This window comes from Lissotriton vulgaris, chromosome 4_1, assembly GCF_964263255.1.
Source record: "Lissotriton vulgaris chromosome 4_1, aLisVul1.2, whole genome shotgun sequence".
Lineage (NCBI taxonomy): Eukaryota > Metazoa > Chordata > Amphibia > Caudata > Salamandridae > Lissotriton > Lissotriton vulgaris.
In genome coordinates, this window is record NC_141691.1 from 1,362,445,795 (window position 1) to 1,362,459,463 (window position 13,669).

Consider the following 13,669-nt stretch of genomic DNA (forward strand, 5'->3'; position numbering starts at 1 on the left):
TGCTTCAAGTGTTCTTTGTGCAATAATGGGGGGAAAGGAAAGCAGCAGAAGCGATAACAGGCAGGAAAAAGATGCAAGGACACAGAAACAGCCTAAATCAGAAGCTGAGAATTGTACACTAGCTGCCATTGACAACCTCATTGAAGAGGTAGAGAAGATGTTGTATAATGGCAACGAGTCTAACTCAAAAGGGAGAAATAAAATCTCATCCAATTATAACAAAAAGAACAAAATAACTAGCCAAGAGTCTAATAGCCATATAGTTACAGTTCATCAAAGCCATGAAAAGGCTTGTTTGCCTGCAACAGCTGTTTCTAACTCAAAAACTGGAATAATTATAAGTGAAATAACCACTCTTAGGAACAAGGTTATAGACAATTCAGATAAAGATTGTGATAGTGATTTGCAGGATGAGATTATAACTATTGAGTGCTCTAATAAATACTCTATACTAGCAGAAAATCCAGATGCAACACTAGTGTCCCAATCTAGGAGGAAGTATGTAGCTAGCAGAAGTCTGCCTAATCTACCTCCATTAGATGCTCATGCACCGACGCATACTACTGACACAGATAGACTAGTGGTAGACTCGACTATAAAATTAAATAGTCGAGGAAGAGGTCAGAGCGATTAAAAAAATTAAAGAAACCCGTACCAGCAACTTACACACAAGCCAAAGGGGGGTAGTCACTCCGCTTGGAGCTAGTAAACCCATAGACAATAGGGTGAATGACATTTACACCAGAAATGAAATGCCCAGGAAACAGATTAAAGGAACGTCAAATCACCCCCAAACTCACTCAGCCCACCAGCGTACCAATATAGACCATGTTTATGGTCTTCGCCCATATTTAGGGCATCCAGTGACTAACCTGCAGGAACACCATAAAGTCCACAGGCCACAGCAGATGTCACCTCATACAAAAAGATACCCAGATAGATTACCCCCAATTAGAATGCAACAGGGAGATTGGGGCTGTGGGAACAGAGAGATGAAGCATGGCAACAGGAAACATGCAGGGAACCCCCAGTGGGCACATGGGGGTATCACATCCTATAATGTTTTTCTTCCTAATATCCCAAGATTACAACCAGGTACCAGGGAGGATGAGGACTCCTTGGTTAACAAGGTTATACATTGGATAAGAACCAAACGACAATGTCTTTCCGTGATCAGAACTGACAAAGAGATCTATACAGTTACAACAGGAGGACTGGGATTTAGATCATGTTAGGCTAATGTTTTACTCAAAAACTACAGCTGATAACCTAATAACTTTGAATTTAAAAACCCATTCCTTATTTGACACAAAAATCTGTATTAGACAAAATAAAACTGGTATATCTAGTAGTGGTGCTACCCCAAATTCCTTGATGGCCCAAACCAACGCTGGTGCTCCCCGGAATTCTCTGATGGCCCAAAACAATCTTGAAGCAGTGGATTAACAACCTGTTCAACGATCAGATTTTGATAAGATCCGGGACACAGTATCATCTACCTGGGGACCAGGATCTAGCTGCACTGGATAGGGAAAACAGTAATGCAGCACTATCCACAGGGCTTAGTCCTAATGCAAACCAAGGAATTAACAAATCCCAGGCTGGAGGGGTCATTATTTCAGAGAGTAGTGTCTCCAAAACAAATGCAGTCAAAATGTTGTCCTGGAAAATAGCTGGACTTACAAAAAAACTCCAAGAACCTGACTGCCAGGACTATATCGACAACTATGATCTCTGTCTTTTTCTTTTTTTTTCTTTTTTTTTTTATTGAAAGTTCATGACAATATCGTATCAAATACATAGTGGAAAACACAGACTAACATGACAATACCAGGTAGTTATACATATGAAGATATAAATATGGCTAACAGATTTTCAACTTCTAATAAGAATATTCGATCTAATTAAAACCATTAATATAACGGGAGATACAAACATAGATAGTATGTTAAGAACGTGAGAAAAGTAGTGCTGTGGATGTTAAAAAGCTATAATCCCAGGGTTTTTTACCGCCTCCATGATGCCACGGGGGCCCAAAGCCTTAGTCCCATATCCCTGGATTTCACACCCTTCAGTGCGTACAGCTCTGACTCAATATTATGAATCCCTAGTAGCCTACACATCCACATCTGAAAGGTTGGGGCCTCAATGTCCTTCCAAGCAGCAGCAATTAATATTCTAAAGACTGCTGTTGCTATGAAAACGAGTGCCTCCATCTCTACGCTCAAACCCATTTTGGCATCAACCCCGAATATTAAAAGTGTTGGGGATAGATCAATCCTGATATCTAGCAGCCCCTCTAAAAACTTTACAATTTCATTTTTAATTGATCCTAATTTCTCGCAGCAACAAAACATGTGAAGCAGATCGGCCGGGCCCTTACCACATCTGGGACAGTTGTAATCTGCTCTCTTGCCCCAGTCAAACAATTTTGCCGGTGTGTGATAAAGGTTAAATAAAGTTTTAAAATGCTGCGCTCTTAGGTTTGAAGATCTTAGAAACCTTTTATCCATAAGAATGGCTCTATCTAGATCGATATCGGGGTCATTCAGTTTCCCAACCCAAGTAGTTTCTGTCTTGAGCAAATCATCCGACAGTGTACCCAAAAATAATACATACATTTTCCTTATACGACGGCCGCCTCCCTTCATATAATCTAAAAGTGCACATTCTTTAGATACATCTATGATAGGTCTCTTGGATTTAATTGTGTTAGTCAATTGTATGTATTTAAGCTCTTGAGAACCTTGAAGTGCATACCGTGACATCAGGAGATTGAGGGGCCTCAGAACATCCTTTACCATCACTTGACCCAATGAGGTGATTCCTTGTCTTTCCCAATGTCTCCAGGGCCCATCTGTGCTCAAGTGAGGGAATAGCCCTGAGTTCCAAAGTGGAGTGTGCTTATTAAACTTCGGAATACTCTGGTTCTTCTGTATCACCGCCCAAATCGTGCGGATATCTTCCAATATTTTGTACCCTTGAGACTTAAAGAAACGTTTATCATAGTGCCTTAATAGTACCCCATAGGCTTCATTCCCTAATAATAGCTTATATATGGACGGAATATCGCTTTGACAGTTTATCATGTTAGCAGGGAAGAAAAGTATAGCCATATCTGTAAGGAGACAAGACCAATGGTAGAATTTTAGGTTTGGTATACCCAAACCACCCTTTTCCTGAGGTAGCGACATAAATTTGATTGATCTCCTCACCTTACCATATTGCCAGACAAAATTCATAAAAATTGCCTCCATTTCCCTGATCAAAATATCATCAATTTTAAAAGGAATAGATCTGAATTTATATAAAATTGTTGGAAACATTGTCATTTTAATGACATTAGCCCTGCCTATAATTGATATATGAAGAGTATCGATCCGCTTTAGATCCTGTTTCATTTTCAACAATAATGGTGAGAAATTATCCTTGATAATTTCCTGTGTCTGGGCATTGATTGTGATTCCCAAATAGACAACAGAGTCCACATATCGATCATCCAATTTGACTGTCTTACTGGAGCATAAAACCTGTGTTTTTGCCACATTTAATCTATATCCGGATACACTACCAAAATCGGAGGTGATATTAATTAGTTCCCTCATAGCACTAGCAGGATCCACAGTGGTAATGGCTATGTCATCCGCATATGCGAGGATTTTGGTTGCAAATCCGTTAGTGATGATTGGTTTTATATTAATGTTACCCATAATGTGGCAGATCAAGGGATCGATATACAGAGCAAATAGGATAGGCGAACATGGGCACCCTTGTCTTGTCCCTCTCGAAATATGGATCGGATTAGAGCCCTCGCCCATTAGGTGGATACTAGCTGTTGGGGTGTGATACATGGCCTTGATTGCCTGGAGAAATCGGGGGCCAAATCCTCTGCCCTCCATCACTTTCCATAGAAAGCTCCACTTAACCCGATCAAACGCCTTCTCGGCATCGAGGAGGATCATTGCAATCCCCTCCCCTCCCCCGGCATGCATATCAAACAGAGTTATAGCTCTTTTTATATGGTCGGTAGTGCCCCTTCCGGGAATAAAACCATGCTGCCAGGGAGAGACGAGGCCTGCAATAATCTTCCCCATTCGTGTGGCCAGTATTTTAGCGTAGAGTTTATTGTCGCTATTTATTAATGATATAGGCCGGTAAGAACCTGGGCTCTCCTTGGGTTTGCCTTTTTTATGAAAGACCACTATATTGGTTTTAGTCCAGGATTCTGGTATAGTGCCTGTATTAATAACCCCGTTAAATAGATCTAATAGGAGAGGAGCCGTCTCTTCACTCAGGTATTTATAGACTTCCAGGGGTATGAGGTCAGGCCCTGCTGCTTTTCCTGCTGATAAATCTTTCAGTGCTTGTCGGAGCTCCTCCATAGTGATATCCTGTTCTAAGATTTCCCTCTCATTGGGCAACAGATTATTTTCTGTATCCTGCCAGTTCTTACTTGGATAGGCTGTATCTGCATCCTCTTTATAGAGGGCCTGATAGAAGCGCCTAAAAACCTCTAAGATTTCTGTTTTTTTTTTTTAGGTATGCTCCCCCTCTTTAATTTCAGTGATAATATTTTTTGAGGTGGCTTGTCTTATCTTTAATGCTAAGGCCCTACCTGCGTTCTCACCTGTTTCATACATTTCCAATCTGCGAGTCTGATATTCCGCTGCAGCTTTCTTTGCTAGTTGCCGATGAATATCTGCTTTTATCGTATTTAAGCTATCTAGACTCTGAGACCCCTGAATCCCGCTGTATACATCTCTCCTGTGTTGTTCCTCGGCCTTTGCCAGCCTATTCAGAAGACCCTCTCTGTCTTCCTTTATATTTTTCCACAACCGTGCAGAAAAGCTAATAGTCTCTCCTCTTAAACCCGCCTTGAAACTATCCCAAACCATACCACGAGAAGCGCTATATCTATTGGCATCAAAAAACGATTGAGACCACCCCTTCATATGTGCGATGTAGTTACTGTCTAATAGAAGTTTTCTATCAAAGGACCACGGTCTCATTTTTTCCCTTGGTTTAGTAATAGAGAAATTCAAGACAAGTGGATTATGATCCGAAATTAGCTTTGGGAGCATTGAAATTTCTACAGTGCTGAGAAGAGTGGCTGATACTAAAAAAGAATCCAATTTTGTGTATTTGTTAAATGGGTGTGAGAAGTATGTGAACCCAGGATAATTTTTCTTTAGATTACTCCAGACATCCTTCAGGCCGTAAGAGTGGATTATCGAGGAAACCGCCCTGAATACCCGGGGTTTTCGTCCTTTATATTGGGTATTGCCTGTGAAATCTGCCGAAATATTGAGGTCACCACAAAATACCACAGGTGATGGCCAGTTGGTAAGCTCCCTTTCAATGTAATCCATCACCCCTGGATCGTCCAGATTAGACCCATACACTGAACAAAGAGTGATGCCTAACCCCAGTTCACATATAGCCCATCTTCCCAACGGATCAGCTTTTGATTTTTTGACACCACCCAATCCAGCCCGACCAATGATGGCTACCCCCCTTATAGTTGAAGTCTGCGAGGAACAAGAGAATATTTCATACCCCCTTATATTTAACCAATGTTTCTTTTTCCATGACAGATGAGTCTCTTGTAGGCAGACAATATCGGGGCTTATTGATTTAACATACTCCACAAACTTTTCCCTTTTTTTCCAGTCGTTCAATCCACCTATATTAAGACTAATTATCTTAATCCTTGACATAGCCCTGGAGAGAAACCAGCCAACGAACTAGCCAATCGCATTTTATCCTATATCTAGCAATATCAAGTATAACCACTTTCAACATCTCCAATGTATCAACAAACATATTTAATGCATGAACTTTCTTTTTGCTTCTTTTTCTTCTCCCTTCCCCCCCTCCCACGAGAAGCCCACCCCTCCCCCCCCCCCCTGACAACAACTCACCCCCCGGTGAGGCGCGCAGACGGAGTCTGTGCAAGTGATGGGTGCGGCAATGGACACAGTGCAATCAGTAGGTCCAATATCAGCCTCGGCTTATGTACACCCACAATTTTCCTACAAAACTCCCACAATTCACACCACAGATCTCCCTAACGTGACACACTTTACTATGTGATATTCAAACTGAGCCTTGAGCTAATCTAAACCTAAGACTTCATTCAGTAACGACACTTGCTAAATAGAGTCTAAGAACTTCTGAGCCTTGATTTCCGAGGAGAAATACATGGTCTTGCCAAGGTGGATAATCTTTAGCTGGGCAGGATTGATGAGGTAAACCTGAGCTCTTTTGTCCTGGAAAGGTTTGATTAATTGCCTTAATCTCCATCTTCGTTCCACGGTGGAGTGACAGAAATCTGGCCTGACAAAGAAGGACCCTCCTTCGAATGTTCTTTTAGCGTCTGGCCGGGCTTTCTCTGAAATGGACTGGCGAAGAAGAAAATTGCCTATATAGATTAAGATTGCTCTAGGCTTATCCCCTTCTCTGGCATTTTTTTTCATTCTAAAGGGTGTCCTATGTGCTCTCTGTATTTCAGTGGTCCAGTTCCATCCGGCGATGTCAGGAAAAGCTTTCTCAAATGTTTTGACTATAAACATCTTAGCATCCTGGCCCTCTGCCCCTTCCGGAATACCCAGGACTCTGAGGTTGTTCCTTCTTTGCCTGTTTTCAAGGTCCTCTAGCTTCCACTGGATGTCAATTGCTTGGGCTCCAAGAGTTTCCACTTTGGTCGTGGCTGCAGCCGCCTCGGCTTCAGTGGCGACCACCCTCTCCTCTAAATTTGAGACCCTGTCGCCGACATTTACCCAGGCTTTAGAAAGCTTTCTGACCACTGCTTTCATCTTTCTTATCGCCGCCTGGGATTTGATGCTGTCTGCCCGGGTTTCCTCTCTATGAGCAGTTATTCCTTGGTGGATTGACTCCATCATCGTCATCATTGATAACTGTGTAGGCTCATTGCAGTTTACGTTGCCCGACGCCGAGTTAAGATTCCCTTGAAGGGATGTTGTAGGAGAGTGGTCCCAAGCCAGCGTATTATGGTCTCTTTGTGGAGGTGCGTTTTTATGATAGATGATGGTAACCCTACTTCACTATCGCTCTCTGTTTCCGGGTTGCTGCCATCAATATCTGAGCTATGTAGCTCATCATCCTCTTCTGACCAGTTGGCCTCCTCTGTAACAGAGAAGAAGCACTCGCTGGGGGTCTTTTCCTTTTCCATTTCCCTCTCACCGTGAATAACCCCAGAGTAGATAGTTTTAACTTTAGGATTGGCAGGTAGACCCCTATTTTTTTCGGAGCCCGTTGCAAAACTGGTACCCTCTTTAAATGGATCAGCTGTAGATAAGCCTTCTTTAGTTAATGAAACTGCTGAGCCTACTGTTGGAGAGAGGAGTATATCCTGTGAGGGCACTGACGAGGGTAGTAAGGTGATGGTCTCATTGTTGCTGGAAACACCAAGATCGCGAGACCCCAATCCGACATCTAGAGACTCTGAGTGCGTTATTACAGACTTGTCACCACCTACTATGTCGTCCCTGGCAGCCTCCGATTGACATGATTGAGGGATCTGTGGGTCTTTGCCTGGGTTTTCCTCAAGAGTACTGGCTAGTAATAGTGATGGTCGATCAATGGACTCATATGTTGCAGAAAGTTCAGGATGCGGAGGTATTACAGCTAGTACCGATAACCCAGGATCCACAGCTTCTAGGGCTGGCTCAGTATCCTTCAGCTTTCTTTTTTTTTCATTCCGGTTCAGCATTTCAACCACGCTGACCGTTACTGTGGCTGTAGCTTGACGGGTTCTGATCTTAGGGGAATTCTGACCCACAGATGTCTGCAGCTTTGGCCGTCCTGGCCCAGTTTCTAACGCTGCCCCCTCTAGCCCAATGTTTGCACCATTGTCCATACTTGAACTATTGACCGAATTGCCAGGTACAGGGGCACCATCCGCCACACCCTTTTTCTTTGTCTTCCCACCAGTATTGACTTTAGGGGGCATAGATGCAACCACTATTAGCAGGGAGATCCCCTGCCTCACCTCAGCTGGTGTACTGCAACACAGAGCCTCTCCACTGCTCCGTAACGGGCCGCTGGATCTTCTCAGTCTGACAGGTCTGCTGAAGCTGCAACCGCTTCCGCCTCGTCTTGCTGGTCCCGCCGGTCCTGGATGACTCCGCCTCCAGGCTACGCGAGCTCCGCTAGGGCCAGCCGAGCCGACTCCCAACACCGCTACAGCTGTGACCAGGAGCCTCGACAGAACCAAGCGGGGCAGCCCTCCGACGCAAGCGCTTGAAAACATCAGAGTCTCGCCGGGAGGTAGTTTTCCAGCCCCTTGTGCGCCGCTATACTTCTACGGCGAATTACGTTTCAGAACTTTTTAGTTGTGTCTCGCCAGTCTCGCCAGTACACCAGAGGTTTCGCGCATATCTTGTGAGTCAGGTAGCCTCGAGGTTTTTCTGTAACCTTGTTACTTTTTGTTTCTCTTTGTGAATTCTGTGCTACGCCGGTCTTGCAGAGGAAACGTAGAATCAGTGTTTTGACACCGCTGCTTTGTCCTGCTTTGTCCTGCTTTGTCCCGCTGTGTTCCGCTGTATTTGATTAAGGGTCAGGTAGATCCATAAGGATTTTTATGGTCCTTTACTTTGCTTTCCCTTCTCCAGTGGTACTTTTAGTTATTCCGTAGTTGTTCCGTATTTTCTACTATGCAAGGAGAGAACCTGGATGCCGAGGTCGCGTCAGAGAACATCATTCCATCCCTGCGCTGTGTCCACTGCTGCCGCTCAGCCGCTGGTCACGGCCGCCATCTTCCTCAGCTCGAGTGGCTGATCTCTGTCTTTTTCAAGAGACCTGGGTGTTGGAACCACTATATAGGGTTGGTTACAGAACATTTAGTATAGAGGCTGAACAATCGAAGAGAGGAAGACCCTCAGGCGGACTCCTAATATGGGTTAAAAATCACGTAAAAGCTGTGATTGAAATTTTACCTACAGGCTCAGATGACATCCACAGATTAAGCTGAAATCTCCCCAATAAAACTAGGAATTCTCTATTCGACACATATATAAGACCAAGAGGGGCGTGGCTTGGACGCCGATCGGGATGGCGGCGTGAGCTTGCAGCTCCGCGCATGGTCCCGCTATTTCTCTTGAAAACTACACCCTGGGTGTTCCCTGAACGGCGAATTCCTCCTGTGAAGTGTTGAGGAACCATCGGAGAGCAGCTGAGAGCTCTCGGGAGACCGAATATATCGTTGAGACCCGAAAAGAAGAAGCCGGAGTTGCTGTGCCGAGAAGGAGGGAAATGGCGGCGTAGAGGGACGGCGGTCTCCGCGCAAGGTGCGAGGCGGACCAGAATCGACCTGCAGTGTGAGCCGCCTCCAGCGGGACTGGTACAGCTAGGACCCACCTGAACGGGTCTGGGAGGTGGACTTGGGGGTGCAGAGGCCAGCGTTGGACTGGGACATGGCTTACGCGACACCCGCTTATACCTTTCCCCCCCCCTGGCGATTGTGAAGCGGGCGGCCCCGGCATTTGTGGTTGTTGGCACTGTCGGAGAGGATGGGGTGTCTGCTCTACGGCCGCTGCTAGTGAGCACAACTCTCGAGAAGAGGACTACGTGATCAGGAAGAAGGCCTCTGGCGGCTGTATGACGACGCCCGAAGCACCTAAAATGGCGGCCGCAGGCGGAGCTGCCATTGTGGAACAGGGCCGGGAGGACGCGACTGCGCTGACCCGGGATGGTGAGGCCTGGGCTTCCCCGTTGATGATGGAGCAGGAACAGAGGCTGAACCAGCGGCTGGACAACATTTTGGATGCAATAACTTCAACTAAGGAAGCTTTGCAACAGGACATTGCGCAGGTCGCCACAGGGCTGGGTCTCCTGAGAGCGGATCATGCCAAGCTATCGGACAAAGTAAAGGACCGTGAACAATTGCTTCAAGAACTGAAACCGGCGGTGGTGACCGCGGAACATAAACTAACGGATATCCTCAGCCGCCTGGACACACTAGAGAGACGAGCAGAGGATGCGGAAAGTCGTAATCGAAGGAACAACGTGAGGGTTGTAGGCCTTCCGGAGAAAATTGAAGGGGATTACGCAGTGGCCTATATGGAGAACTGGTTTAAGACGGTGGTGGCGCCGGAGGGCCTGTCTCCTTTCTTCTCCCTGGAACGGGCACACAGGGTGCCAGCTCGCCCGCCGACGCTCGGCCGTCCCCCTAGGCCGATGGTGGTGAAACTCCTGCACTATAAAGATCGGGACCTGTTAATCCAGAGGGCTCGCACGTTGGGCCCTTTTCAGGTGGAAAATAGTCGAGTTACGATATTCCCGGACTATACACAGGAAGTCCAAAAGAACAGTGCGTCCTTCCTGGCAGTGAAAAAGGAGCTGAGGGAAGAAGGCATTCAATACTCCTTGCTCTTCCCGGCTAAGTTACGTGTTATCCTGGATGGGAACACCCAATTTTTCCAGACCCCTGATGAAGCGTGGTCGTGGCTTGAGTTGTATCGCGCTGGCACGGACCGAACTGGTAAAAATCAGCGGGAGAGACCTAAACCGCTCCAGATCCGAAAATCACAACGAATCCGTTCGCGAAACAAGCTCAAGAGAGCGGAGCGGGGAGGTCAAATGGTTGCGGATAAGAGGGGGGCGCTGGCTGCAACGGCGAGTATCACAAGGTCGCAACAGGAGAGGGACCTGGTTGAATCGGACTCTGGTGAGGACGGCGGCAGAACTGGAGAGGAACTATCGGAGGCGGAGAGCTCGAAGGGCCCTGCGGTCACCCCACAGACATCCGATGGACTCTTTAATGAGTGACTATTGTTTGGGGCTGTTGATACCGTGCTTCCTACGGAGATAAACTCTACTAGGGATAGATGGGGACGTTACCTAATTTGAAATGCCTAACATGGAATGTCCGAGGACTGCGAACAATGATCAAACGCCACAAAGTGCATGCTTATCTGGTGAGGCGTCGTGTCCAGATTGCAATGTTACAGGAAACTCACTTAACTAAACAAGAATGCACTGCACTACAGAAGAGGTGGCGAGGTCAGGTTTTTGGCACCACTTACTCAGCGTTCGCAAGAGGGGTGCTGATATGGGTAAGAGCGGGCATACCGTTCCAGGTTGTGAACCAGCTGGTGGACCCTGAGGGTAGATATGTGGTGGTGGAGGGGAGGCTATATGGCAGAGACGTGATTTTGTGCTGTGTGTACGCCCCAAATATTGACCAGGCTCACTTCTTTGATGGCCTCACGAGCTCACTGGCCTCCTTCCTGGCAGGCCCTATGATCCTAGGAGGGGACTTTAACTCGATCACTAATGTGGCACTTCATAGGTCACACCCACCACTGGCTGACTCCCCAGTAAGTAGATTAGCCGCACATAGGAAGGATTGGCAAGAGAGGTGGGGATTGCTAGAAGTATGGAGGGAGCAACATCCTGATAGCAGGGACTATTCCTTTTTCTCGGCCCTCCATGCGTTACACGTTCGGATCGATTCGGTCCTGTGCAATGGTTCCCTGGCTGCCATGGTCACCCATACAGAATACCTGACCAGGACCATCTCGGATCATAATCCCTTGTTGGTATTAATACAGTGGCAACGTGCGAGATCAGCAGTCCCGACATGGCGGCTTCGGCCCGACACCTTAGAAGATTCGGTGTTTAGTGACGCGGTTCAACAGGGCATAGACCGCTACTTTGCGGAAAACGAGGGTTCAGCTAATACTAGATCTACTGAATGGGACGCGATGAAAGTGGTGGTGAGAGGAGTGTGCATGGGCAGGTTCTCGAATGCACGAACGTCAGTTTTGAATGCGCTTGCAAAAGCGGAGGAGGAGTTGAGGGATTTGGAATGGCGTAGACCGGACCGACCGGACTTACAAGCTCGGTTATTAGAGGCCAAAGAGGTAGTGGCGACTGAAACGGAACGGCTGCGGAGTTATGAATATAGGCAATATGCCATTAAAGCACATGCCGAGAGGGATAAAGTAGGCACGCTACTTGCCAGGATTGCTAATCCGGAAATTAGAGGCTGCCCAATTATGAGCATAAAAACTGAGTCAGGGGAGATGGTTTATTCGCAGAAAGCGGTGATGGAATGTTTTCGGTCTTATTATGCGAAGTTGTACGAATGCCACCTAGGGGTGGAGGCCTCAGAAATCAGGGCTTACTTGGATTCGATGCAGCTCCCAGTGCTGGATGACGAGGATGCGAAAGAGTTAGGAGGGCCTATAACGCTAACCGAGATTAGGGTGGCCATTAAACATATGGCAAGGAACAAAACGCCTGGGGTGGATGGCCTGCCGATCGAATTTTATCAGAAATACGTGGATAGTTTGGCGCCCAGACTACTGGTGGTGTATGGGGAGGCTAGAAGACTGGGGCACCTGCCCAGATCAATGAGGGAGGCACTGGTAGTCCCGTTGCTGAAACCCGGTAGAGAGGCATCCGATGTAACGTCATATAGGCCTTTGTCCATGTTGACTGTGGACTATAAGATATTAAGCCATATCCTGGCCACCAGATTGGATCCACACATGACTAGGTTGGTGCGAGGGGACCAGGCGGGGTTCATCCCTACTAGGAACACGACGCTAAACATACGCCGACTAATTAGGATATTGGATGGCGCTGCGGACAAGGATGGAGAACCGGCAGTCTTGGCCCCTGGATATTGAAAAAGCTTTCGATAGCCTGGAATGGGCCTACTTAGAAGAAGTACTGGGGAAGTTTGGTATTGGTGAGGAGTTTGGTAGATGGACGAGAGTGTTGTATTCATCGGCAACAGCGAGGGTGCGCCTGGGCACACTTGTGTCTTCGGATTATCCGGTCTGTAGAGGGACGAGACAGGGGTGTTCGCTGTCCCCGTTGCTGTTTGCACTAGCAGTAGAACCATTGGCGGCGCGAGCTAGGTCAGGAGTCATGTATCATGGGATTGAACAGGGTGGGCAATCGCATTACATATCTCTATATGCGGACGATTTGTTGCTGTACCTGGCAGACGTGGAGCAGGCTCTAGTGGGGGCGATGGATATGTTATCCAGGTTTGGTCAGTTGTCGGGACTTATGGTGAATTGGAAGAAAACTTGTATCTTTCCGCTTAAGGCTGATGCACAGTGCCCCCCTCGTGATTTGGGTGTGATCTGGGAGCCATCTTGCTTCACTTATTTGGGAGTCCGCATCTACCGTGAGGTCACGAACCTGTTGGAGGGTAATATAGGGCGTTGTATACGAGCATTGAGAGGCTGTATATCCTTTTGGGCGTCCCTCCCTTTGTCAGTGCTGGGCCGAGTGGCACTATTGAAAATGGTGGCGCTCCCAAGGTTGCTTTATTATTTCCGCACACTGCCCGTCTGGATCCCTCAGAGGATTTTTAAAGAACTACGGATGTTGATAACGGACTTCCTCTGGGGTCACGGACGACGCAGAGTAGCATTGAATACTTTGCTTAGACCCAAGCTTGAAGGGGGGATGGCAGTCCCCGATTTTGAGCTGTACTATTTGGCGGCGCAGCTTCAGATTCTCACGCAGCACGTGGCCAGGGTATTTAGAGGGCCGGAACACGAACGGGGGAATGGTATACAAAGTCACGTCCTGGCTTACATAATTTTGCAGCAGAAACTAGAGTTGAGGGGCCTTACTATAGAGGAAAAGACGCTCAGGCTGTGTTGGCACGGGAGTTTGAAGAGAG

The 13,669-nt window shown here is 47.0% G+C and overlaps 1 protein-coding gene across 1 annotated transcript in view; it reads right to left on the minus strand.

Annotated features, from left to right (window-relative positions):
• The window catches only part of SMCHD1 (structural maintenance of chromosomes flexible hinge domain containing 1), a 2,274,803-nt gene that overhangs the window by 1,822,756 nt on the left and 438,378 nt on the right, over positions 1 to 13,669 (minus strand). The window lies entirely within an intron of this gene.